Below are 24173 nucleotides of genomic sequence, written 5' to 3' on the forward strand. Positions count from 1 at the left end.
TGAGTGATAGTGATAGAAAAAGAGTCTGGCTAATATGGAAATGTGTATAATAAATAGGATTGTACATGTATAATCTATATCAGATTGCTTATTGTCTTGGAGAGGGAGGAAATAAGGAAAAGAGGGAGAAAAAATTGGAACTCTAAAACTTACAAAGGCAAATATTGAAAACCATCTTCACATGCCATTGGAAAAATAAAACATCACTGAGAAAAAAAGGGGAAAAGCCTTGAAATGATGATGGAGGTAAAGGAATATTCAATTCTTCCACCACAATTAGTATTTTAGAGTATGAATGAAAATGTTACTGTTAGCAAAAAAAAAAATGATAATAGTTACAGAATCTTGCTTTCTCTTAGTCTCATGGACCTTCACTAAGATTTGAGATTTTCATTCCCTTTTCTTTAGCAATAATAACATCTTTAAAGAGGAATCCAAAAGCAGACCCAAAGGCTATACAACCCTCCATGGTGAAGCTAATTTCTCAGCATTTCTGACTTCTCTCAGCACTTATCAAATGCATATTGAAAAAAAGCTGGCTTCACAAGGGAGTTTTTAGAACTGAGATTTGTATCTGATTGGAAAGAAGTTTAGGACTTCTTTCATTTTCATTTTTAAAGTATAAAGATAGCTTTCTGCTGTGGCTGCCATTGAGGCTATAATACATATAATACTACAATATTATATATTATAATACAACATTATAATATATAATACAATTGTACAATACTACAATAGTGCCATAGCCATGGCCATCTGATACCTCATGGCTGTGAGCCTCAACAAGGGTTACAAAGTTACCAAAAAAAATTTCCAAATATCGCCACTGTGGGCATTTGACCAAACACACCAAGTTTGTGAGAGATATGAACCGGGAGGTGTGTGGCTTTTCTCCTTATGAGAGGCAGGCCATGGAATTGTTAAAGGTCTCTAATAATAAGCGAGGCCTTAAGTTCATTAAAAAAAAAAAGTGTGGGAACTCACATCCTAGCCAAGAAGGAGAGAGAGGAGGTCAGCATGCTGCCCTGAGGAAGGCTGCTGCCAAAAAGGACTAAATTGACCTTGTCTGTCTTGCCCCCTTACCTAATAAAGATTTGACAAGTAGGAAAAAAATATAGAGAGATTATTGGTTTTGATATTTTCAATCTGGATCTATTATTTCATTGTTTAAGGAAATTCATTATGAGGAAACTCCCAAAGTAGATGAGCAATCATTCTTCAGCTTATAGTCTTAGAAAGACAGCATAGTTTTAAAGTAAATGATAGCCACTATGGGTCAATGGTGGGACCTGTGTGAGAAATTTATCTAATGGAAATTGCCATCTGCATCCAGAAAGAGAATCATGGAGACTGAATGTGGTTCAAAACATAATATTTTCACCTTTTTGTTGTTGTTGTTGTTTGCCTGGTTAGTCGATTTTTTTCTTTCTCATGTTTTTTCCCCTTTTGATCTGGGTTTTTCTTGTACAGTGTGAGGAATATAGAAATATGTTATAATTGCAAATGTTTAACCTATATCAGATGGCTTGGGGAGGGGAGAGGGAATTAGAGAGGGAAAAAAATTTGGAGCACAGGGGTTTGCAAAGGTGAATGTTGAAAACTATTTTTGCATGTATTTTATGTATTTGGAAAACAAAATATTATGAGAGAGAGAGAGAGAGAGAGAGAGAAAGAAAAAAAGAGAGAGAGAGAGAAGGAGGGAAAGGGAGGAAGGGAGAGGAAGTGGGAAAAGGAAAGGGAGGGCAGAGGGAGAAGGAGAGAGAGAAATAGACAAGAGAGAAAAATTTATCCAGATCACACTAGCCCTGAAACCAGCCCTCTGATTATGACTTTGTCACTTAAAAAAGGTGTTCATTTCAATTCTCCATGAATTCAAACTACAACCTTCTATAGACTTTAATAGAAAGCCTACATGAATTAATTTGCCCCCCCCCCCCAAAAAAAAAAAAGTATAGAATTTTTGCCAGTGAGCCTCCTCAAACTGGTCTAGGGTCAATCTATGCAAGGCTCATATTGGAAGCTTCGCTGCTTGTTAGAACCTGGAGGAGGTGTCTTGGAAGACTTCAAGAATTCAGAATCACCATGAGTCAAAATGGGATTTTAATGAACAACTATGATTTTTATAATATTATCCTTTATTCTGTGTTATAATCCCAATCCACGTAGTTGTAAGTCCCTCTCTTCGCAAATTATCATGTTTTTACTTATTTCTTTATATATTGTATCCTCTAGAATATAAGGATATGTAGGCAGGGATCCTTTTTCTTCCTGACTTTGTATTCTTGATGTGTTAAACATGAGACACTTGTTGGGTCTGACTGGATTATATTCTTTTAATTAGTTCTTTGGAAGTTCCATGATATCATTGGGGTTGGTATTTCCTTTACTGATAGAGACCACACATCCTCCTATACCTTCTTTTACTACACAATTCTGGCCCATTTATTTTTTACAAATTCCACAATGAATATCTAACCAATATGCTAGTAGTCTTTGTCTGGTTCCTTAAATATCAGGGATGCCAGTAGTCCAAGGGTCCCCTTTCATCTTATCCATATAGCAATCCTTACCTTCCTTTATAGTCACAATATACTTTAAAGTTGAATTTGAATTATTATCATTTTTCCTAACCTTTTCTTATGTCTAGACTCTAGACAATCAACAAAACAGGAAATCAAACTATGATTAGAGCATTGCTGATTTCCAGCAATTTTTACTGAAAATTTAACAATCAGCTCTCATAAGCTGATACAAGCTGGCTCTGACACACCCTAGATTCCCTCCATGCACACACAGAACATTTCCATAGATGATTGTATAAAAAGGACCATTGTGAGCCTGTAATTGCTATATCTTCTCAATTGCAATTTTCAGGGATAGAAGTACTATCTGTGATCTTTTTCATTATTTTTGAGTCTTAAATATATTCTGGCAATTGATACTTGGGTGCCTTTAACACTCCTCTAGACCAGGGCTTCTTAAACTTTTTCCACTCATGACCGACCCCTTTTCACCTGAGAAATTGTTATACAACCCTGAGTATATAAAATAGGTATAGAAATCAAACATTTTACTGATATGAAATAATAATTTCATGACCCCCACATTCAATTGTGAATGACTCACAGTTTAGGACGCTTTGCTGGAAATCATCTCTAGTCATTTCTCCTGGCTCATTCTAGAGTCTCTTAATTCATCCTTCAGACTCTGCACCCAATGACTTCACCCACCCAGAAATTTATGTTTACTGACACACTTTTTTTTAATACCAACATGAAAGGCATGTTTTGATGCTTCCTAAATAGTCCAAGTGTTAACTATTCATTCTGGCTAACTATGAATTCTTATGCAATAAGTCTTTCACTAATACTAGTAAATTCTTGGTTTTTGGATTGCCAGCCACCATATATCACAACAGTAATGGGGGAAAAAATGGAGCTATATGATTTGTTGAATTGGTATTTGATCAAGGTTTTGGGTTCTGCATTTCTGATCCTGTTAGCTTGTGTCATTAAAACATCATTTTCATGTACCTGCTTTTAAGATCCACTTGGATTATGTATACCAAGTAAATAAAATAAATAATGAATTAATGAATTTCAATAAATTAAAAGGGATTAATTTCCTTATTCTAAAATGGATACCATCATCCAATCGTGTCCAACTCTTCATGATCCCGTGGATCGCGATTATCAGTCCTACCCATGGGATGTTCTTTGCAAAGATACCTAGAGTGCTTTGTCGTTTCCTTCTCTGGTAAATTAAAGCAAATAAAAGTTAAGTTACTTATCCAGGGTCACATAGCCAGTGTCTGAGGCTGGATTTGAACTCAGGCCTTCCTCACTCTAGGCCCAAGATCCTACTTATTGAGTCAATTAATTATCTTTGTTAGATTCCATTTTGTTTCCTGAATTTGTTTAAGTCTCAACCCCATTCTCAAAATGGGGCTAGCTTGGGGGATTATAAATACCAGATCCTGAGCTTCCAATTGTATAAAATGTATCTAAAATCTGATTTAAATTAAGTTATTCATTATTTTAAAATTCCTCTCCCCAATGTACTTGTATACACAAAAAGTTTGATATAACATAGTTATTCTGTGAAATTCAAGTTCATATCTACTATTCCCATCCATTCCTGCACTTTGACACTATCAGCATCAGAGAGATCAAGGACCAACTTTACTTGGAAAATATGCTGGTCTTGGAAAATATGGTCTTTGGGTTAAACTAAATGACTTATGAGATCCTTTCAGTTCTTTCTTGATCTAGGATCTGATGGTCCCAACTCTGCAAGTTGTACCTAAGGGACCTTCAAGAAGTCACTTCCTTTCCTTGAACCCTAGTTTCCTCTTTCATAAAAAGAAAAGGTTGAACCAGGTCAGTCCCTCTAAGGATCCTGACTTCTTAGTTCTTATTTCCTTGAAATATTTTTCAACATGAACAGTCTAGAGCATTTTTCCCAGGCCCTCAGCTCAAAGAATGTCAGGTCCAAGATGTCCCCACAGCAGGGCTGCTATCATCAGGAGGGAAGCTCTTCTAGGCCCTTGGCCACTTCCACTTGACAGCTGGTCTGTAGCCATGGTGTTGTCTTTCAGCTCCAAGGAAATCCTTCCCAGGAGGGGCCACCAGAAATCCTGACTGTCCTGAGTTGACATGATGAAGGAGTTCCTCCATGGGATCCTGAGGGAGTACCAAGCAAGGAAAATGGAAAGATATTTGTTTGCCAAAGCCCAAGGACCTGCGTCAAGCTCTGGATTGTCTAAGCTTTAACAGCTGTTCTCACAATATAAGAACAGTTCAAGATAAGACATTTGGCAAGAGAGTCGGGGACTCCTATGGTGGTTTAATGGTCCAAGCAAAGCAAATTTAATTTAGGGGAGGATGATCCTAGCACTAACACAGCCCTGTTCTGCTGGCTTTGCTATGCTTTAATGTCTTTGTGTTACTCAAATTGACCCCAAAGGAATGTGTCACAAGTATGTCACCATGGAGACTCCATTCATAGACCCACTTCATTAACACAGCATTTTATCCAAAGTGTGATAACAGCACGGGATTTGAAACAAAAGGACCTAGTTTCGAGTTCTGTACTTACTTCGTTTGTGATTTAAGGACAAATGGCTAAATTTCTCTGGGTTTCTATTTCCTCAACTGCAAAATTGGAGGGTTGGACCAATGGCCTCCCAGGTCCCTGTCAGCTGTAAATCTATGATCTCAAGCCTGGGTTTGAATCAACAAATATTGTATTTGGAATCAGAGGTTTGTGTCCAAAACCTGCCTTGAATACCTACTACGTGTGTGATTTTGGACAAATCTCTGGGTGTCTGTTTCCTAAAATGTAAAATGGAGAGGACTGAACTTGAAAAGCTCTCAGGACCCTTCCAGTTCCAGCTTCACCCTCCTAAAGGGATGAATGAGTTTAAAAAGCTCCCTCTATCACTCTGTCAGGCTTAATTTTTACCAAAGCCTATTCTAAGACCTGAAAGTGGCCAGTGCTAATGGAGTTTTTCTTCCAAACACAGCTGCTTTCTTGTGGCAGAAAAAATCATAATAATAATGATTATGATCATAATAACTTGCATTTACATAGAACCTCAAAGATTACAAAATATATGCATTATTTTATTTGAGCTTTATAACAACTATAAAATAGATAGTATTACTATCCTCCAATTAGCAGATTGTTGTTTTTCCTTCTGGAAGTAGATTATGACATTAGGGAGGTAATGCCATGACATACAAGTGAATTGGATTTAAATGAGGAAGGGCTGTGCAAGGTCCCCCACCTCATTTTCCCTTCCAGAGCCATCTGGGTCCAGTGGCCAGATAGAGATCAGGATGACTAGACATGGCCCTGAATGCAATGGAAGACCTTGACATTTTTAAGCTAAAATTTTCAACAGGTCTCAGTTTGATTGAGACCATACCCATTCAATTATTAAGACTAGATAACAATTGAAAAAAAAAATAGAATAAATAAATCTGGGAAGGATAGATCTCAGGATTTCTGGACAAAACGGAAATTATTAGTTATTTGCATTCACTCTGTGACAATCAGGACTCAACACAATAACCAATTGGGGATTGACCTGGGACTTCTTGTTGACCAGTTAATGAGAGTCAGAGTGATTTGGGTTTAAGGTACAGTCCTTAAGAAAGACATATAACTGAAGCATCATAATATTAAGTCATTTTTTGATGGTCATAGAGCCAATAAATATTTAAGGCAGGATTTGAACCTGAGTTCTCTTGCTGATAAGTCTATTAGTGTTCTATTCACTGGACCATGACCTCTTTAATGCTGAAAACTAAACCTAGAGTTGGAGAGAATGAAGTCTGTATCCCAGGTATGACATTTCCTAGCTGTGTGAACCTGGACTTATATACATATATATATGTTAATATGTACTGTGAAAACTTCCTCCTACTTAATAGACAAGTCCTAGGGAATTACTAGAGGCACAATAGATAAGAATGCTGGGCTTGAAATCAGAAAGACTCATCTTCATGAGTTCAAATCTGGCCTCAGCTACTTAAGCAAGTCATTTCATCCTGTTTGCCTCAGTTTCCCCGTCTGTCATATGAGAAGAAAAAATGGCCAACCATTCTAGTATCTTTGCTAAGAAAACCCCAATGAAGGTCACAAAAGAGATAAAAAATTTACCCAGAGAGAGGATCCCAACTCCTAGGTGATAGACCCAGTGAAGAGAATAGAGGAACAATAATCAAAGACAGGCTAATATCTAGTGGAAGTTATGAGATCAAAGGAGTAAGAGTGGCTGAGTGTGTGTATAGTTCCTCACCTGTGAACCATGCTTTCTGTGTCCATGCTTTTCACAGATGTTGTATATATCTATGAAAGAATGTTTATCAGATTCATTGAGAAAATATTTGATTGTAAGCTGGAAAATAAATGGATGCCCATCAATTGGAGAATGGTTGAGTAAATTGTGGTATACGAACGTTATGGAATATTATTGTTCCGTAAGGAATGACCAGAGAGGACTGGCGAGACTTACATGAACTGATGCTGAGTGAAACGAGCAGAACCAGGAGATCATTATATACCTCAACAATGATACTGTTTGAGGATGTATTCTGATGGAAGTGGATTTCTTCAACAAAGAGCTCTAACTCAGTTTCAATTGATCAAGGATGGACAGAAGCAGCTACACCCAAAGAAAGAACACTGGGAGATGAATATAAACTGCCTGCATTTATGTTTTTCTTCCCGGGTTATTTATACCTCCTAAATTCAATTCTCCTTGTGCAACAAGAAAACTGTTCGGTTCTGCACACATATATTGTATCTAGGATATACTGTAACCCATTCAACATGTAAAGGACTGCTTGCCATCTGGGGGAGGGGGTGAAGGGAGGGAGGGGAAAAATCGGAACAGAAGTGAATGCAAGGGATAATGTTGTAAAAACTTACCCTGCCATGAGTTCTAAGTTATGAAAGAAAGAAAGAAAGAAAGAAAGAAAGAAAGAAAGAAAGAAAGAAAGAAAGAAAGAAAGAAAGAAAGAAAGAAAGAAAGAAAGAAAGAAAGAAAGAAAGAAAATAAATTTCTTGAGGGTAAAAAAAAAGAAAATATTTGATTGTAACTTTTTTAAAAATTAGATCATTTCATTAAATGCCTTAATTAATCATAACCTTTGACCAACTGTTAAAGATAAACATATTTATGGGGGTTTATCAGTTATGTGTTAAGGGGATACAGACTCATAGAGTACCCTGCTAGCCATTCTTTGGGAGACCTATCTTGTGAGTGGAAAAGTGTCCTCAAATACTATCTGAAAGTATCTATCAGTAAGCCTTAAATTTCCATAGGAATATGAGTTATTGAGATTCTCTTTTCAGAACTTTGAGGTCATGTAATCCATCTTTTTCATTTTACAGATCAGGAAACTGAGGTAAAGTGAGTTGGTAAAGGACTAAACCAGGATTCAAATCTATCCTCAGACGTTTACTGGCTATGTGATCTTGAGCAAATCACTATCTCTGTCTGCTTCAGTTCCCTCATCTGTAAAAAAAAAAAAAAAAAAAATCTGCCAGGGTCATTGTGAGGATCAAATAAGATTTTGTAAAGCACTTAACTGTGCCCAGAACATAACAGGAGATATATAAATGTTAGCTTTTATTATAATGAGTGTTATTATTAAACCCAACTTCTCTGATTCCAAATCTCTCTCCCCAACATCACAGCTGCCTCCAGATTATTATTACTATTATTATTTGCATCTTCTCAAAGGGAACAAGAATGATTTCACTGCTGTGCTAGAAATGATCAGCTGTTGTCAACAAGCCCTAAAATATCTCTGACCTCTGAGAACTCTTGGCACACTCTGTACAGTTTTGGCTATTTCCAGAGCAGCTCGTGTGTGTCTGTGTATGTGTGTGTGTGTGTGTGTGTGTGTGTGTGTGTGTGTGTGTATGTCTGTATCTGTGTGTACATTGTGTACATGTGTATGTATCTGTGTGTGCACATGGATGTGTGTGTATCTGTCTGTATGAATGTGTTTTTTCAATCCTGACTTGAAGACTCCTTTTAATTAAAACAAAATAATTAACTGATTATTGCAGGCTTGAAACTAAGAAAACCCAAAGATAGAAAGGCAGAAGTTTCTAAACAAAAGAAATTGGTTAAAAGTTGATAAGGTTTTAAAGACTTGAGAAAGTAGCTAGGGAAACGGTATCCTTAGGCAGCTGGAATGCCTAATTGGAGTCAGGAAGACTCTTTCCTGAATTCAAATCTGGTCTCAGACACTAGCTGTGTGATCCTGGACAAGTGACTTAATTTTGTTTGCCTTAGTTTCCTTGTCTGTAAATTGAGCTGCAGAAGGAAATGGCAAAGCACTCCAGTATCTCGGCCAAGAAAACCCCAAACAGAGACACGAAGAGTTGGACCCAACTAAACAACAGCTCTAGAGCTCTAAAGAACCTCAGGATATCTGGTCCAATTCCCTTATTTTACAGATAGGGAAACTGAGACCTAGACAGAGGAAGTGACTTGTAAAGGGGTCAGTGGATCATCATTTTAGAGCTGTAAGGGACTCCCCAGAGGCCATAGTCCAACCACCTCATTTTACAGAACAAAAATCTCAAGTCATAATCTTTGGAAACAGAATATCAATGACTCCAAGTTCAATGCTCCCAATGCAGTATTTTCATCACTTCTTTTGATCATTAACAACCACTCCACTGTTTGAAAAGGGAGATTTGAACAGAGGGAACTAAAAAGAAAAAAAAAAAAAGATTCAATTTTGATCTTGCAATTAGGAAAAAACATCTTAATTATTCAGGAACAAAACCAAGATCTAGGTTCCCAGTTGGGGACTGTGGAGCCCTAAAAGGCCACAAAGTTATTGGCAAGAGGAGACACACCAGGTATTATCATTTTAACTTTTATTCAGTTTCAATAATTACTATCATATTGAGGACTGAATTATAACTAGGTTGGGACAATCAGGGCTTTGCTCCTGGGCTTGAAGATCAAAGCGGGCTTTCTGTCTCATGAGGAGTTTTTCTATCCTCCAATAACCATTGGCATCCCCTACTCCTTGTCTGTCGGGTTCAGTAGAATCTTAACCCCTTGCTTAGTTCGGGGTAGTTACCTGTGGGGTCCTGTCACCTGCCTTCCCACCCACCCTCAACCTTCAGAGGGCCACAAGTCAATCTTCCTAAAGAATGAGCTACCCTTTTCCAAGCAAACTTTTCCTGTGATTAGATTATTCTCCCTCCCCTACTCAGCATCAGATTGCCTTTTGTGCTGGCTCCACTCCCACCTCAACAATGCTCTTTGTCCCTGATTTAAAAAAAAAAACGAATCATAGCTATTGTTCATTTGGGAGAGGGGAGCTACATCAAGGGGTTCTCACTCTAAAAAGTTTGGATTCCCTGCTACAGATGCTGGGGGATAACCTGCCAACAATTAATCCCATCAACCTTGAGATAATTATTAGGGGCCTTCATTGCAGGTTTTCTAGATCTAGTAGAAAAGCTATGAGCCATGGAATCAGAAAACCTAGGTCCCTGACATTTAACTGTGGGACTCTGGGCAAGTCATTTAACTTCCTCTGGTGTGTGACCTCTGGTGTCCATTCCATCTTCTTCAATCTTTCTTCTTTCTTATCTCACTCTTAACACTACCAAAGGCCCCTCTGGGAAAAGCTGAACCCCATCGGCAACTCCAAGAAATGAAATGATCCGTTCCCTTATCTATGGAATAGATAAGGCAATCAGACAAATCATAATAGCTAACATTTAATTTTTTTTTTTAACAAGTAATTGGAGTTAACAGTCACATAGCTAGTGAGTCTATATTTGAATTCATTTCCTCCTGATTTCAGAGCCAGTGCTCTATCCCCTGCACTATCCAGCTGCCCCAATAACTAACAGTTACATAGCATTTTAAAGTTTTGTTCATTTGCTCCTCACAACAATCCTACCTGCCTCCCAAGTTAGAAGCCCCAATTCAACAACTCCCTCAACCAAGGTCCATAATGAATCACAAAGGTTTTTTTTTTTTAATGAGCAACGATCTCATTCCTCTTTCCATCTTCTCAGAAACTGAGGAGTAAGAGGGAAATGATAGCAGCTATGGAACTGGAGTTTATCACCAGCCTATCTACAATAAACATCAGAGTCTGTCAGCATTTTTTTTAAGAAGACTGGATTAACTCTTGGATTAAGAACATAAGGAATTTTGGCTCTGGAGCTGGGAGAGGAAAAGGAGAGATTTGGATTGTTTTTTTCCTCCTTCATGACAGAAGGGATGAGAGAAGAATCTGGGCCACGTGCATTAGCAAACCCAGACCAGAAAAAGCTGAGAGCTTGAGAATGAGATCTCCTATGGCTGGAGTGATTAAAATTAAGTTTGTTTGTGAAATGTATATGTGTATGGGTCTCAGTGTGTATGTATGTATGGGTATTTAGATATATATGTGCATATATAGTAAATACACATACATATATGTTTTTACATATGTGTGTATCTATATATAAATTTGTGTGTATATATGTATGTGAATGTATGAATGTATAGATACGCATGTATGCAGATATACACACATATGTGGGATGTATGTATATATGAATGGGTGTATGGATATGTATTTTGTATATATATGTATGTGTGTTTATATATACATTTCACAAATAAACTTTGTTTTGATCATTATAATACATATAAAATGCACATGCATAAATAATTATTTAATTTTATATGTGTGCTCATATACATTTATATAATTTTATATATGGACACATAAATATTATATTAATATAGCATATATAATATGATATTATATAAATACACAAACATGTGAATTATATATATGAATTTATACATGTATATATGCAAGTCTGCATATGAATTTTGTGAGTATATGTTTTTATAGATGCCTCTATGTGTCTATATACACACTTGCATATATGTGTGTGTACTTTGTGAACAGTGTAGTGTATTATAATAACACTAATTTTGGAGGCAGAGGACTTGGATTTGACTCCCACATCTGCCACTTACTGCCTTTGAGACTTTGGGAAAGCTAATTCATCTCCCTGAGTCTCAGGTTCCTCATTTGTAAAATGAGGAGCTTGGATGAGAGGACTTCTGAAGTCTTTTCCAGCTCTAATCTATAAACTTATTTATGGTGGCCATTTTCTGTCTAAGCTGTTGCTTCAAAAGATCCATAACAGGCACCAAAAACCCAGATATGACTCTCGGTTCATGGGTTCTGGGTATACATGCATGTGTACCTGTGCACACATGTACAAACACACACAGGAGGCTGGAGCCCCTTAGTCATAGGGACATCAGGAAGACCATCCCAACTAAAAGTATCTCAATGAATATTAGAACAGGGAGGAATTTTGAGGATTATCTATCCAAACCCCTCAACTACTAACAAAGTATGAGAAAGTAAAATGACTTGCCCAAATCCTTAGTAACCAAGACTAGAACCCCAGTCTTCCATTGTTTCCAAATCATTTCTTCTTCCACTACACCATTCTATCTTCTCTATTAATGCAAAACATCCTATTATTAGTAATGCATTTCTTTGGGTTAAGCTTTTGCCCATTTTCTGTCATTTTCTCAGCAAGAAGATCCCATTAAATCGAAAGACAATTTCCTATCAAATTACTTTTATACCTGACAGAAGAGACTATGATATGATGAGCACATTGGGGCTCTGTTGGATGAGGAAGATCAGAGCTAATCAGATCTACCTAAAGAGAAACAAAGGGTCCTAAAAGAAGAAGTGGAGGATAAATTTCATCAAATTCCAGCTTTGCCAGCCATATTATTATTGCATGAAACCCTCTTTTCTCTCCTTGTTTTAGCTTTTCGTTTTTCTCTCCTCATTTCTCCTTCATTAAATAGATAGGTGGATAGTGATAGATAGATACATAAATAAAGACAGAAAGCAGATAGATAGATGATATATATAATAGGTAATTGATAAATACAATAGATGAAGGTGGATTAATATAATAGATTACAGATTTGAGAGATAGATAATGAGAGAGAAATTAGCAGGCAAACATCTTTAACAATGAAGTGTCCACAGAAATCAGTACAGAAATGTTTAACTCCATAAGGCTTCTCACAATGATTGATACAACAGACAGTTGTTCTCAATGATAAGCAAAGCGTAATGGTCAGTGAGGAAAAGGGCCTTGTATTTGCATTCAAGAAAAACTTGGTTTCAAATCTTGCCTCAGAAACTTGGTAGGGAATTGACTATGGCCAAGTCACTTAATCTTTGGCATAATGAAACTGCTAGATTTGAAATCTGGAAGGTTTGAATTCAAATCCTGTCTCTGACACCTACTATGTTATTCAACACAATTCATTTAACCTCTCTGAACCTCAGTTTCCATATTTGCAAAAGGAAGGAATTGAATTCTGTGACCTCCAAAGTATCCTCCAGATCTATATTTATGATTTTATCAGCTTCACAGACAGGAAAGGGGAGAGAGCGGGGGATGGGGGGTGGAGGGGGTTGATACAAAGGGAAGTGGAAGAAAGAGAGGAAAAAAAGAAAGAAGGAAAGAAGAAAGAAAGAAGAAAGAAAGAAAGAAAGAAAACAAAGAAAAGAAAGAAAGAAAGAAAGAAAGAAAGAAAGAAAGAAAAGAGAAAGAAAGAAAGAAGAAAAAAGAAAAAAGAAAAAAGAAAAAAGAAAAAAGAAAGAAAGAAAGAAAGAAAGAAAGAAAGAAAGAAAGAAAGAAAGAAAGAAAGAAAGAAAGAAAGAAAGAAAGAAAGAAAAGAGAAAGGAGAGAGGGGAGAAAGGAGAAAGGGAAGGAAGGAGGAAGGGAAGGAAGGAGGAAGGGAAGAAAGAAAGGAAAGAAGGAAGAAAGAACAAATAGTAGTTTCTCTTCTACTTATTTGATAGTAATTTGCCTATCACCTCATAAGTTCCAATGAGTAGTAGATATCATTGTCTATGTATTACAAAGGCAAGAAGCTCTACATTCTTTTCATGATAGGGGGAAATTCTATCCTGATCCAGGCAGCCTGATATAGAGGGGGAAAGAATGGAATGAGGTAGAAGAACTGGGCTCACACTATATTTTACTGATCATAGATGTATTCATTCTTTCCAAGTTCCCTTTCTTCACATGCAAAACAATATTGCATATATGAGCTGCCCCACAAAAATTGTTTTTTAAATTTCTTCTTGTTAGAAATTTTCTTTTTTAAAAAAAAATTTAATATTTTACCCAATTACATATAAAAACAACTTTTAAAATTCACTTTAAATTTTTTAATTCTCTCTCCCTCTTTCCCCTTCACCCTCAATGATAAGGCAAGCAATCTGATATAAATTATTCATGTGCAGTCATGCAAAACATAAAAAAAAACAAAGATTGTTATGAGTAAAACACTTTGTAAAGTAATTATTAAGCCAACCAAAAAACTTTTGTGAAGTGCTTGCTGCCTGCTAAGCTCTGAGGATACAAAGACAGGCAAAAACATGATCCTGCCTTCAAGGAGCTTACATTCTAATGGGGGAGACAGCATATCAGTAACTAGGACATACAGGATTCATACAGTCATCTGAGAGGTCATCTCAGAGGGAAGACACAAACAGCGAGGGGACTAGGAAAAGGCCTTCTGTGGAAGATAGAATTTGATCTGAGTCTTGAAGGAAACGAGAGAAACTAAGAGGCAGAAGGGAGGGAGGGCCAAGACATTCCAAGCACGAAGGGCAGCCAGGGAAAAGAGCCAGAAAACAAAGAGGTCAAGCTTGGGGAAAGAAAGTGTAAGATGGGAAAGGTGAGAGGCAATTATGGAGATCTTTAAATGCCAAAGTTTTCCTCATTACAGAAATGTCAGTTTTTATTGCAAGTGTCTATTTGCAAGGTTCCAAAAAAAAAGCTGAAAGCATCTCAGTTCTGATTCTTCTAAAGAAATGAGCAAACCTGAAGATGGTCATTGCTGGGAATTTTGTCTCATGGAAGTAATTGAGAGCTTCCATTTGACATCTAAAACCCTTTACATGCATATCATTCCACTTTGCTATCCAGCCAAACTGGCCTTCTTACCTTAACTCGTGCACAAGACTCCATCTCCTATCTCTTATCTCTTTGTCTTTGCATGGAATTTTGAAGGAAATTTAAAGGTTAACTAATTTAACCCCTTGGTTCAACCAAGTTTCAGCTTTGCCTTCAGCGTGGGCTCATCAATGATTTTTTCAATGACTCTTCTCCTTCCCCTCTGAGAATCCCCAGTTTCCTTCAGATTTCTGGTCCAAAGACTTGTATTAATTTTGCATATATTTATGCATATGCATATCCTCTGCCCTGAAAGAATGTAAATGGTCCTTGAAATTGGGTAATTTTTGTTTCTTTTTTTACATCCCCAGAGTAGATGATTAATAAATGTATATGTTCATGGTGTTTATTCCATTAGCATGGAAACACCTTGAGGGTAGGGACTGCTTCATTTTTATCATTTTATCTGTAGTGCCAAGTATAAGAAATAGCACTAGAAGATGCTTTTAAAAATGATGATTTATTGTTTGATAACTAAGGGCAATATTTGTTTTATCTAATTTTTGTGTCTTCCCAAGGTTCCTATACAGAACATTTCATATACTAGATACTACATAAATGTTTTGAATTTCAAAACAAACAAACAGAAAAGGGCAAGAAAGAAATGAGAGAGAAAGAAAGAAAGAAAGAAAGAAAGAAAGAAAGGAAGAAGGAAGGAAGGAAAGAAGGAAGGAAGGAAGGAAGAAAGAAAGAAAAGAAAGAAAGAAAGAAAGAAAGAAAGAAAGAAAGAAAGAAAGAAAGAAAGAAAGAAAGAAAAAAGAAAGAAAGAAAGAAAAAAGAAAGAGAGAGAGAGAAAGGGAGGAAGGGAGGGAGGAAGGAAGAAAGGGAGGAAGGGAGGGAGGAAGGAAAAAAAAAGGAAGGAAGGAAGGAAGAAAAAAAGGAAGGGAGGCAAAGAGGGAAGGAATAAGAAAGGAGGGGGAAGGAAATGTAAGGAGGAAAGGATGGAAGGAGGGAGGGAGAAAAAGAAGAAGGAAAGGAAGGAAGGAAAGAACAAAGGAGATAGGGAAGAAGGAAGGATATAGTGAAAAAGAAAAAAGAAAGGAAGGAATGAAAAAAGAATTAGTACCCTCTCTAGCTTCAAAGAAATAGTCAGATTTAAAAGAAATCAGTTTACAGATTTCTAAAAATGGAATATCTTTATTTCTTGAAAAACTGCTTTATCAGACATTACTTACCTTATAATGCTGGGTAAAGACCCATGTATTCTATTCTCATACTGAGGCAGCACTTCTCAAACTCTGAAGCTCTTGCATATCATTGAAAAGGGGCCCATGAGCTCACACTGAAGCCAGCAACAAAATTTGGCTCAGCCAAGGGGGCAAATTAGGTGACCTCTAAGGTTCCTTCCAATTCTCAGATTTTGTAATTTACAATGGGGAAAAAAATATCAGGACTTATGACTGAAGGATTATATTTGTTTGGAGCACAGCAGTGCCAGGAAAAAATATGTAGGACAAGAAGGGCAAAGAAAACAGTAAACTGAGAAGGACTGACTTTTCTATCATTTGCCCAGTGACCAACATTGGACAATTGGGGATTATTTTGATTCTTCCTTCTTCTTTACTTCTTATTTCCAAATGCAATCAGACCATGTTAATTCCATCTCACCAACAGCTCTCACTTGGGTCTTACTCTCTCTGCTCCCACACCTACCTGTCTAGACTATCACAATGGACAAGCCAGATCTTCACCATCTCACACCTACTGTCAATGAAAAAGTATTTCTTTGGAACAGATCCATTCATGTCACGGAGCAGATAGAAGAAAGAAAGGCTTGGAATCAGAAAGACTCGTTTTCATGAGTTCAAATCCAGCCTCAGACAATTACTAGCTCAGTGATCCTGGATAAGTCATTTCACCCTGTTTACCTCAGTTCCCCTATCTGTTAAATGAGTTAAAAAAGGATATGGCAAAACACTTCAGTATCTTTGCCAAGAAAAGTCCAAATGGGATCACAAAGAGTCAGGTTCTACTGAAATGACTGAACAACAGCAACATAAAATGAGTGGAGGAGAAAGAACCAGGTGGTTTCTGAAGTAACTCCCAGCTTCCTCATCCGATGGTCTCTAAGATCATTTCCAATTCTAGATCTAGGAACCCATGATTCCTAATCCTCAAGTAAAAAGGAATTCACAACATGTCAAGATGATTCATTCCATTTTGGAAAACTCCAAAAATTAGGAAGGTTTTCTGTACATTGAATTCAAAGCTGCTCCTGGTTCTTCTGCCTTCTGGGGCTAATCAGAATAGATGCAGTCCATCTTCCATAAACTGTCATGTCCTCCTTTTCTCAGCTGAATGTTATTAATTTTCATTAATAAAAAAAGTACAAAGGAAAGTGGCCTGGACAAAACAAGTCTAAAACTATATTATAAAGCAGAAATCATCAAAACTATTTGATACTAGCTAAGAAATAGAGTGGTAGAGCAGTGGGATAGAGTAAATACATGAGACACAGTAGTAAACAACTATAATTATGTACAGAACTCATTTGAAAAAAATTGCTGGGAAAACTGGAAAACAGTATGGTAGAAACTAGGTATAAGCCAAGATAGGTCAAAACAGGTATATGATTTAGACATAAAAGGTGATAATATAAGTAAATCAGGAGAATAAACAATAATTTACCTTCAGCTCTATGGAGAAGGGAAGAATTTATGATCAAACAAGAGACAAAGAACATTATGAAATGAAAAATGGATAATTTTTATTGAATTAACTTTTTTGAATGAGGCAATTTGCAAAGATCATACATCTAATAGGTGGCAGAAAAATGATTTGAACCCAGATCCTCTGGCTCCCATTCATTGTTTTTTCCATTACCCAATGCTGCCAACATTATCCACCAAAATGGTTCTTTAACATTTACCAAGGACCAATAATAGTCTAGCCCATATAGAACAGGAATTATATTCAGTCATTGACCATTTGAACAAGCAGCCAGACAAGATGAATCTTAGGCACAAGGATGGTATAGATACAAGGGAAGATGCTGGCTCAGAGGGTTGTGGTTATGTTAATTCTGCCACCTTTGTGTTCAAAGATGTCATATGGTCAAGGCAGAGAGAAAGAGACTTCCTCTAAGGAAATGAGTCTGGAGGGGAGTACTGAGGAGGAAGCAGGAAGGTGACTGGGCCAGTGAATGGTGGGAAAATTGCTTCCAATCAATGAAAGGCATATGGGGGGTAGAGGGAAAGGCACAGACTTAAGTAAAAAGTGTGATGGGATCTGTGAAACAATGAGCTTGAATGAACAAAAGGAGTAGCAGAAACATGGAAATCATCCAGAGCAAGTTTTTTTTTTTTTACTTGCTTCAGAAATAATAATATTAATTACTGTTTATGGTATTTTAAGAATTAATTAAGAATTAGGAGCAAGATACTTAATTTCCTGACTCAAGGTAAGGGAAAAGCTCTATAATGATTAAAATTATTCAGATTTGAAACAGCTTGCCTTGGGAGATGTGGATTCCCCATTAGTGGAACTCTTTAAGCAAAGATTGGATAGACTAGGACTCCTATTCAAAAATGGTTTAGCTAGATGGCTTCTGAAGTTACTTCCTCCCCACCTTAGCTGTTTTCTTGACTTGTTTTTTCTCTTTATGAAATCAAGTTAAAGGTGAGACAGGAAGAAGACCTACACTGGCAAACACCGTGTAATTCGACTTAAGGGAGTTGAAAGAAGTAAAGTGGATCATAGTGAATCATTGACCAAGCTCACTTTAGAAGTCCAATCTGGATCTGGTCATCAGTTCCTAGAATATCATGTTAGCCAACATCATTGCTCTAAGTCAGTGTTTGTTACCTAGAGATGATCAAAACCTTGAGCACCTCAGCTGAACCTAATGATCAAAACTTCTCTGCCTTACACCTGAGGTCACTGAATAAACCCAATCCAATCCAAACTGATTTGGTTCAATAAAGAGAAAGAGTATCCATCTAATCATTGACTCAGCATGTTTCTGGGAACCATGATCCAATTTCATCTAACAATAAATTCTGCAAATGCTGGGAAAACTTCTTAAGGAATAATAACTAGAATTTATTTTATGTTTTTACATTTGAAATGTGTATTGCAAACATTTCCTATACAGAAAATATTTGCTATCTTCCACTCTTGTGTTGTTGAACCAATAAAAGTATACTTTGCAAAATTCATAAACATTCCTTGTATAAAATAGTTCATTGCCACCTCCATTCCTTTGTACAAATTATCTTCCTTTCCTGGAATTCTCTTCCTCCTCACCTATGCCCCTTAGAATCTCTAATTTCCCTCATAAATGTTACCTGCAAGATCCCCTTGTGATATCTCCAGAGGTTATTGTTATCCTCTTCTTATACCCAAAAGATCTTTATTTGTATAAAAAAAAATTTAATTCCATTAGTAGTTTTTATTTTTATAGAACTTTCCTTTCTAGATAGATCTCTTTTCTATCCTTTACTCAGAAAGCTATCCCTTGCAACAAAGAATGAACAAGAAATGGGAAGAAAGTAGTTTTTTAAAGCCAAATATCACTTTAAGAATCTAACATTGTACATAATGTTCCATATCCCTATTATCCTCCCTCCACAAAGATAGAGGGAAGTACTTTGTATACGAAGCCCCTAACTGAGCAAGAGTGAGTTTCCACATAGGCTCAAGGTTAAGTCTAGAAGTAATTATCCAGAAGTTGTTTCAATTTGCCCTTTCCCAGATTGTGGACCACCCATTCGTAGCATTCATTCATTCATAGTAGACATTCACTCAAAGTACAATAAAAATCACCTTATCTTTTTCTAGAGACAATTGTAATGATACAGACAGCAAATAATCAAGACATGAGGATAAATAATGCCAGATTTCTAATCAGTGAGGCAGAGAGGAGGGGAGGAAGTAGAGAGGAGATAAATTCATTTAGATACAATAGGGCAGCAAATTCTACCTGGACAGGTTACTCTGTAAATGAATCAGTGAGCCAGACAAGACTCAACTCAGTTCACAATTATATTTAGATCAATGTATCAGCATCTTTTCCCTCTAATAGGCTGACCACTGGTGTTAGCATGTATCTGAATACTTCTAGAGTCCTCTCAGGATGCAAAAATTCCCAGGGCTATCCAGTTGCAAAGTGGCTTCTGTCTCCAATGAGCTTTCAGTCATTCCTTCTGACTGAAAAAACAAACCTCTATTTCCTATAAGCCCCCTTGCTGATAAGGAGCTATACATATATTTTGTATTTATTTATCTGCCTCAAGATCAATTGTCTTCAGTAGTCTTTGAATCTTGAACTCACTTCAACTAATACACATACAAGCAATTTTTTCCCCTCTCCCAACCCTCCAGAGATTTGCTCAGAGATCTCCTATTGAGTTTAGCTGATTAAGATAAAGTACAAAAGGGCAGTGTCATTCCCTTTAAGGTCCACAAAGTTATCAATTCTTCTTGGTTACATAGTCAATTCTACAGCCATGAAGGAGGGAAGTGAAAGGTACCAAGGAATTTATTGTATCATTCTAAGGCACTTTCATTATAGAGCCATATGTTGTCCCAAAAATAGCCAGGAAAAAGGCTCAGCATGCCAGTGGGTGTGCTGTTGTCAGAGTAGACCAACGTACCTTCTATTTATCCCCCACCCCATTTCTTTCTTTCTTTCTTTCTTTTCTTTCTTTCTTTCTTTTCTTTTTTTCTCTTTATCCTTTTCTTCCTCCTTTTTCTTCTCCTCCTCTTCCTCCTCCTCCTCCTCTTTTCCTCCTCCTCTTCCTCCTCTTCTTCCTCCTCCTCCTCATTCTCTTCTTCTTCCTCCTCCTCCTCCTCCTTTGGTACCCAAGCTTTTTTTTTAATAGTATTTTTTTTCCCAATTACATGTCAAGATAATTTTCAACATTCACTTTTCATGAAAATTTGAGTCTCATTGATTAGAAAAATGCAAATCAAAACAGCTCTGAGCTACCACCTCACACCTATCAGATTGCCCAGAATGACAAAAAAAGACAATAATATATGTTGGAGGAGATGTGGGAAAATTGGAATGCTAATCCATTTTTGGTGGAGTTGTCAACTGATCCAGCCATTCTGGAGAGCAATTTTTAACTATGCCAAAAAGGTTATAAAACTGTGTATCCAGTATGCTGCTACTAGATGTCTATCCCAAAGAGATCATTAAAGAGGAGAAAGGATTCACATGTGTAAAAATGTTTGTAGCACCTCTTTTTGTGGTAATAAGGAATTAGAAATTGAATGGATGTTCATCAATTGAGGAATGGGTGAATAAGTTAAGGTATATTAATATAATGGAATATTATTGTTCTGTATTAAATGATGAGCAGGCTGATTTCAGAAAAGCCTGGAAAAAACTTACATGCACTGATGCTGCATAAAATGAACTGAACCAAGAGAACATTGCACACAGTAGCTGAAAGATTATGTGATGGTCAACTATGATAGACTTAACTCTTCTCAGCGATACAGTGATCCAAAATAATTCTAACAGATTTTGGATAGAAAATGCCATCCTCAATGAGAGAAAGAACTATGGAGGCTGAATACAGATCTTAGCATATTATTTTCAACTCTTTTTATTTTTGCTTTGCTTTTTCTTTCTTGTGTTTTTTTTCTTTTTTGTTTTGATTTTTCTTTCACACATGACTAATGGAAATGTTTAAAAGTATTGTACATGTATAACCTTTTTCAGATTCTTTGTTGTCTTGGGGAGGAGAAAGTAAGAGAGTAAGGGAGGAAAAAAAACAGGACTCAAAATCTTACAAAAATGAATGTTGAAAATTATCTTTACAGGTAATTGGAAAAATAAAATTCTATTGAAACATTAAAAATAAAATAAAATTTTGAGTCTGAATCTTTTTCTTTTTCCTTCCCTTCCACTCCCCTTCTCAAGACAGCAAGCGAATATATGTGTAATCATATAAACATATTTCCACATTAGTCATGTTGTAAAAGAAGAAATAGAACAAAGGGGAAAAATCACCCACCCAAAATGAAAATAGTACACTTTGATCTTCATTCAGACTCCATAGTTCTCTCTCTAGATGTGAATAGCATTTTCCATCATGAGTCTTTTGGAATAATTGTATTAATAAGAAGAGCTAAGTCAATCACAGTAGATTAACCCATAATGTTCTCCTGGTTTTGCTTACTTCACTCAGCATCAGTTCATATGAGTCCTTTTATTTCCTGAAATTCACCTGCTCATCATTTCTTATAGAACAATAGTATTCCATTACATTCATGTATCACAACTTGTTCATTATTCCTCAATTGGTGAACATCCCACCAATTTTCAATTGCTTGCCACCAGAAAAAAAAAATTTTTCACAAACATTTTGTACATGTAGGTCTTTTTTCATTTTTTAAATTATCTCTTTGGGATGCAAACCTAGTAATGAAATTGCTGGCTCAAAGAGTATGCAGTTTGGTTGCTGTTTAAATATACTTCCAAATTGTTCTCCAGAAAGGCTAGATCAGTTCATAAGTTCTCTAATCAATATGTGATTTAGAGCATTTTTTCATATGATTGTACATAGCTTTAATTTCTTGTCTGAAAACTTTCTGTTTGTATCCTTTGACTATTTATCAGTTGAATGGCTTGTATTCTTATAAATTTGAATTCGCTCTATATAATTCTCTATATAATTGAGTTCTCTATATAATTGAGAAATGAGGTTTTTAATCAGAGACACTGACTATAAAAATTGTTTCTCAAATTGCTGTTTCTTTCTAATTTTGGTTACATTGATTTTGTTTGTGCAAACTATTCCTTGCTCTCCTAACTTGCTTATGGCATCATCCTTTATGTCTAAATCATGTACTAATTTTATTCTTGTCTTGGTAAAGGATATGAGATATTGGTCTGGGTCTAGTTTTTGCCATGCTATTTTCCAGTTTTCTCAGCAGTTCTTATCAAATACTGAGGTTATCCCCAAAACTGGAGTCTTTGGATTTATCAAACAGTAGATTGCTATAGTCATTTACTACTGTGTCTTAATTACATTGTTTCTACTGATTCATCACTTTTCTCTTAGACAGGACTTAAGAAGTTTTGATGATTGCTCTTATAATATAGTTTTAGATCTGGTCAGGTCTCCTTCCTTTCCATCTATTGAGATAATCATATAATTTCTGTTGTTTTTGGTATTGATATGGCCAATTATGCTAATAGTTTGCCTAATATTGAGCCAGTCCTACATTCCTGATATAAATCCCACTTGGTCATAATGTATTATGCTGGTAATAAATTATTGTAATCTTTTTGATGACATTTTATTTAAATTTTTTGCATTACTATTCACTGTTCTGGCTCTTCCTGAATTAGGTATTAGAAATATAGTTACATCATAAACAAGAATTTGGTAGAACTCTTTCTTCACCAATTTTTCCAAATAGTTTATATAGTATTGGAATTAATTGTTCTTTAAATGTTTGTTAGAATTCACTTGCAAATCCATCTGAACCTGGAGATTTTTTCTTAGAAAGTTCATTGATGGCTTATTCAATTTCTTTTTTCTAAAATAGAATTTATTTAAGTTTTCTTTTCCTCTTCTATTAATCTAGGAAATTTCATATATTTTAAAATATTCATCCATTTCACTTGATTGTCAGATTTATTAGGACATAGTTGGGCAAAGCAACTCTTAATTATTGCTTTAATTTTCTTCAATAATGAAGAAAAATTAAAGCAATAATTAGGTATTATTATACCCAGGGTATGCCAATCTGACATTCTAAGACAGAAAAAAAAAAAAAAAAGAAAAGAAAAGAAAACCAAATTACCAGTATCAAAAATGAAAAAGGTGAATTCATTACCCTTTTCATTTTTGATACTGGTAATTTGGTTTTCTTCTTCCTTTGCTTTTCTATTTTATTTTGTTTTCCATAAAATCAGCTCTTAGTTTGATTTATTAGTTCAATAGTTTTATTACTTTCAGTGTTATTCATTTCTTCTCAGATTTTCAGAATTTTTCATTTGTTTTTTTTCTATGTAATTACCTGTCCAATTCATTGATCTGAATTTTCTCTTTTTTATTCATCTAAGCATTTAGTGATATAAATTTCCCTTAAGTACTACTTTGGCTGTATCCCATAAATTTTGGTATCTTATGTCATTTTTGCTCTTCTCTTTGATGAAATTATTGATTGTTTCTACGATCTGTTGCTTGACCCATTATTCTTTAGATTAGATTATTTAATTTCCAATTAAATTTTAATCTGTCTTTCATAGCCCTTTATTAAGTATGATTTTTACTGCATCATGATCTGAAAAGGAAGCATTTAATATTTTTGTCAGCCTTTGAATGTGAGCTTTTTATGTTCTAATACATAGTCAATTTTTCTGTAAGTTCCATCTACTGCTGAGAAAAAGGTATGTTTCGTTCTATCCCCATTCAATCTCTCTAAGTCTATTAAACTTGACTTTTAAAAATTCTATTACATCCTTAGCTTCTTTCTTATTTATTTTGTGGTTAAATTTATCTAGTCTTAAAAATGGAAGGCTGAGGTCCCCCACTAGTATAGTTTTTCTGTGTGTTTCTTCCTGAAGTCATAAGTTAAATGACTTAGAGGAGAAGTTAACTCCTCTAAGAATTTAGATCCCATGCCATCTGGTGCATATATTTTTAGTA

The 24173-nt window shown here is 35.9% G+C and overlaps 1 pseudogene; it reads left to right on the forward strand.

Annotated features, from left to right (window-relative positions):
* Positions 1–748: 748 nt before the first annotated feature.
* Positions 749–1055, forward strand: LOC127539454 (60S ribosomal protein L36-like; annotated as a pseudogene).
* The last annotated feature ends 23118 nt before the right edge of the window (positions 1056–24173 follow it).

This window comes from Antechinus flavipes, chromosome 5 (assembly GCF_016432865.1).
Source record: "Antechinus flavipes isolate AdamAnt ecotype Samford, QLD, Australia chromosome 5, AdamAnt_v2, whole genome shotgun sequence".
Taxonomy (NCBI): domain Eukaryota; kingdom Metazoa; phylum Chordata; class Mammalia; order Dasyuromorphia; family Dasyuridae; genus Antechinus; species Antechinus flavipes.